The sequence below is a fragment of the Otolemur garnettii genome, unplaced genomic scaffold, assembly GCF_000181295.1.
Source record: "Otolemur garnettii isolate 467f Iridium unplaced genomic scaffold, OtoGar3 scaffold00278, whole genome shotgun sequence".
Lineage (NCBI taxonomy): Eukaryota > Metazoa > Chordata > Mammalia > Primates > Galagidae > Otolemur > Otolemur garnettii.
Genome location: NW_003852673.1, coordinates 500508 through 505733, shown reverse-complemented (window position 1 = coordinate 505733; position 5226 = coordinate 500508). Strand labels below are relative to the sequence as shown.

The 5226-nt window shown below is 35.8% G+C and overlaps 1 pseudogene; it reads left to right on the top strand.

The window, feature by feature from the left end:
• Positions 1–1256: 1256 nt before the first annotated feature.
• Positions 1257–2247, top strand: LOC100943114 (annotated as a pseudogene).
• The last annotated feature ends 2979 nt before the right edge of the window (positions 2248–5226 follow it).

Below are 5226 nucleotides of genomic sequence, written 5' to 3'. Positions count from 1 at the left end.
ATCCCATTATGGAGACACTGCAACTTTATAAAGGGATATAGTTTGAATTCTGTGGAGTGTAATTTTGTGTATGAATTATATCTTTAAAATATTGAAAAGTTTTCAGAAAGAGGGCTAGGAGAGTTAATTCCTGGGTTATTATGCTAAGCAGCAATTCTGTTGGTAATACAATATTTTGTTAGGCATTTTTAATAACACTAGAAAGGACAGTCTGTATCTTTTGATAAAACTCATCTTTAATTACAGCTTGACTGATATTAAAAGTGAATGGTTCGTAAATGAAGAACAGATTATTTAATTTTTAAATGCAGCATACAAAGTATGTGCTGTGGAAATCTTATGGTCAACAAGTTGATGGAGAAAATGCCTTCAATGCTCAAGTATTAAAAAGTGGTATAAAGGGAGGGAGACTGAATAATGATGCTGCAGGAAATGGAAACAAATATAGATATTTAACAAAGATGAAAGAGTCTACAATTTGTAAACTTCAAGCAAAATTCATTTGACATCGCACACACCATAACAGGCACAGGTTCAACAAAGGTGGATGTTGCCTTCCTCAGAAGTTAACTGAAGCTAATCTAGCCTCTGAACTAAATACTATGATGATAAGCTGTGTGAAATTAGCTTTCAGATAGTATGACCATATGTGGGGGGATGTTGTATTAAAGTGTTTATAGGGAAAGACGTCTGCAGGTAATTTTTTACTCTTGTGGCATAATCAGTAATTGGCCTGATATCAAGGCTTCATATCTTGTAAACTAGAGGCATAATTTAGGTATTCTATAGTTGTTTAGAATTTGAGAATATAGACCTTGAAAAATCAAGGTGTTTCAGAAGGGCATCAACATGTTTAGGTCTTTAGGTTAATATTATGCCAAATTATGAGGGAATAGCACTTGAATTACCTAAAAGTCTATTATAATCCTGAAGAGGTCTAAGTAGTCTCTTGGTAATTGAGAAGAGCTTTTCATTCTACCTGAGTGTAAATGCAGATGGAAATCCAGTGAAGGAGGTGTAGTGAATTCTGTTTAAGTAAGATTGTATCACTTAATTCCCTTTTTGTGGTAAGAATCTAATTTAGTGTGAAGAGACAAATTTCATGTGAAGGTTTTCTATCCACCAAGCAGTACTATCACCTACTCATGCACAAAACTACCTCCCAAAGACTTGTCCTAAGTCCCTTACCTCAAAAAATTAAAGAGTATAATGGAAGATAGTCTGATCTTGTCAAATTGGACAAATGACAACAAAAGATGAAGTATGACCTTTCCTGTGAACTGTACAGAATGTCTACATATTCATCTTTCCCCGCTGGAGTTCCTGTCTCAGAAAGGAGTCTTGCTCATGCTGGTTTTTATTACACAGGTTGCAATGATGCTGTCAAATGCTTCTGTTGTGATGGTGGCTTGAGATGTTGGGAATTTGGAGATGATCCATGGGTAGAACATGCCAAGTGGTTTCCAAGCTATTGTCAACTTCAGATACTCATGGAGATGAAAATGCTGATCCACCAATTGTTTATTTTGGATCTGGAGAAAGTGCTTCAGAAGATGCAGTCATGATGAATACACCTGTGCTGAAATCTGCCTTGGAAATGGGCTTTAGTAGAAGCTGGTAAGACAGACAGTTCAGAGCAAAATCCTAACTCCTGGAGAGAACTACAAAACAGTCAATGATATTGTATCAGCTCTTCTGAAAGCTGAAGATGAAAAAAGAGAAGAGGAAAAGGAAAGACAAGCTGAAGGAACGGCATCAGATGACTTGTCATTAATTTGGAAGAATAGAATAGCTCTCTTTCAGCGGTTGACGTGTGTGCTTCCTATCCTGCATAATCTTTTAAAAGGCCAATGTAATTAATAAACAGGAACATGATATTATTAAACAACACAGACACCTTTACAAGCAAGAGAACTGATCGATACCATTATAGTGAAAGGACATGCTGCAGCCAACATCTTCAAAAACTGTCTAAAAGAAATTGATTCTACATTATATAAGGACTTATTTGTGGATAAAAATATGAAGTATATTCCAACAGAAGATGTTTCAGGTCTGTCACTGGAAGAACAGTTGAGGAGGTTACAAGAACAAAGAACTTGTAAAGTGTGTATGGACAAAGAGGTTTCCGTTGTATTTATTCCTTGTGGTCATCTGGTAGTGTGCCAGGAATGTGCCCCTTCACTAAGAAAATGTACCATTGGCAGGGGTATAATCAAGGGTACTGTTCGTACAGTTCTCTCATAAAAGAAATACAGAAAAGTCTTTGAAACATTGTTGAACATACAATGCTATTTGAATGAACCATTGGTTCTTCAATTAGTAACATTTACATTGTAATTTGCTTTGGTACTAATAATCTTACTTCTAAAAAGGTAGTTTATATTATATTTAATCTTAACTGTGTATTTACAGGAGAGGATTTATGTTTGATGAGCTATGTAAGTATATATTGTTATCTGTCACTTTAGGTGTTACTGGATTTGGTATTCTTTCTGAAAGCTTCGAGTACCACTGCCACAATATAGTATAGAATAAGAACTGGAAATGTAAACTCTGGAGTTCAGATACTTTGCCAAATTCTTTTTGGTGCTTTTCACATATGTTATAAAATAAGGATTTTTCTCTTCCTAGTAAATAAGTTCCCCTATTCTCCTTTAGGTTGTGAGAAACATCTTAATAAAGTACTTTAAAAAGATTTAAAAAATAATAATAAGTATTTTCCTAAATAAAAAATAATAATACAGAATTTGATAACCCACCTTTTGTAAAAATAGAACAAAGGAAGCATTTCTATTTTTCGAAAATGCTAATGAGATAAAACATGATTGGGTAGAAAACATATATTGCATTTACCTTCTCAGTTATAACTGTACAATTCATGCAATTCCTGACTTACACAAAGTTATTTATCTGAAGTTCATTGGTGGGAACATTCCAGGGTGATGGAAATGTCCTATATCTTAATAAGGGTGTAGGTTGCCCTTATCAGATGTATGCAACATAAAAGCTTATTTTTGGTCTACACAGAAACAAAGTGAAAATTTTAACTGCCTTATATATATTAAAGGAAACAACTTCACATTAAAATTTTTCCTTGAAAGAAATCACCAGGCCCAGACAGTTTCACTAACAAATTCTATCAAACATTTAAAGAAGAAATGATACACAAACTATTCAGAATTTTTAAAAGGGAATAGTTCCCAACTCATTCTATGAGGTCAGTATAACCCTGATACAAAAGTCAGATGAGTATATCCTAAGAAAAAAGAAAACACAGGTAAGTACTATTCAGAAACATAGATGCAAATATCCTTAACAAAATACTAGCAAATCACATCTAGCAGTAGAAAAAGGGATAATATATTATGACCAAGTGAAGTTTACCAGAGAAACACAAACCTGTTATTACACTTGAAAATAAGTCATAGGCTGGGTGCCTGTAGCTCAAGCAGCTAGGGCACCAGCAGCCACATACACCAGAGCTGGCAGGTTCAGATCCAGCCCAGGCCCAAACAACAATGACAACTACAACTACAACAACAACAACAACAACAACAAAAAGCTGGGTGTTGTGGCAGGTGCCTGTAGTCCCAGCTACTTCAGAGGCAAGAAACTCGCTTAAGCCCAAGAGTTGGAGGTTGCTATGAGCAGTGACACCACGGCACTCTACCAAGGGAGACAGCTTGAGACTTTGTCTCAAAAAAAAAAGAAAGGAAGGAAGGAAGAAAGGGCGTCGCCTGTGGTTCAAGGAGTAGGGTGCTGGCCCCATATTTTGGAGGTGGTGGGTTCAAACCTGGCCCTGGCCAAAAAAGAAAAAAAGAAAAGAAAGAAAGAAAGAAAGAAAGAAACTGCAAGTAAAAAGAAAGAAAAAAATCATAATGTTTCACTATATTTACAGAATAAAGGAGAAATGCCTCAATGCCTATAGCTCAGTGGTTAGGGTGCCTGCCATATACACTGGGGCTGGTGGTTTTGAACCCAGCCTAGGCCTGTTAAACAACAATGACAACAACAACAACAAAGAGCTGGGCATTGTGGCAGGCACCCGTAGTCCCAGCTATTCGGGAGGCTGAGGCAAGAGAACCACTTAAGCCCAAGAGTTTGGGGTTGCTGTGAGCTGTGACGCCACTGCACTCTACTGAGGGTGACAAAGTGAGACTCTTGTCTCAAAAAAATAAATAAATAAAGGAGAAATCCATATTATTTTAATGAATGTAAATAAAATACTACACAAAATTCAATACCCATTCATGAGTTATAAAATGTTATAACTCTCAGAAAACTAGAAATTTCCATAATTAGTACAGGGAAACTATGACCTACAGCTAACATAAGAATCAGTGGTAAATGCTTTTCCCCAAACTGGAAACAAAGCAAGGAAATCACAATTATATGAATGCCCTAGCTAGAGCATCAAAGCAAGAAAAGAAACAGGCATGAACATTAGATAAAAATGTAACACTGTATTCACAGGTAACAGAAAAAAAAAAGGAAGGAAATTCCAAGGAACCTACAAAAAATAAACTATTAATACTAATTAGTGAATTTGGCAAGTTGCAGAATACAAGGTAAATGTACAAAAACAACTATATTCCTATTTACCAGCAGCAAAAAAGTGGAAAATTCAGTAAATGAAAACATTTACAGTAGCATCAAAAACCATAAAACAGGAATAAATTTAACAAAAAATGGGACAGGACTCAACAATGACAATTGCAAAAACACTGCCTAAAGCAATTCTTATAAACAGAGAGCTATAAGCATGTTCAGGATGTGCAGACTCAATATGGTTAGGATTTCACTTCTCCTCAAATCAATCTATAAATTCCATGCTTTTTGACCAAATGCCTACAAGTCATTTTTGCACAGGCTGATCTAGTGATTTCAAAATTTATATGAAAAAGCAAAGGAAAACGTAAAAGAATTCAGACTACCACAAAATCTAGACTGAGGATCTAGAGACTAGAAAGAGTCTAGAATTCTTGAGCATCTGAGTCTGGCAGGTGGTCATTCATCAAAATGACAAATTCAAAAAGAATCGAATGAAGCCGGAGGTGACACAGATACAGGGAAGTCTATTTTGGATTTACTAAGTCTGAGGTAGTAAGGTGGGCACAGGATTGGGGGAAGTGCACTATAAAAACGGAATTCAGTAGGTAGTTGGGTTCAGGATCTGGAGCTCAAATTACAGTTCTCAACTGAAGGATGGAGTCCCAAATTCAT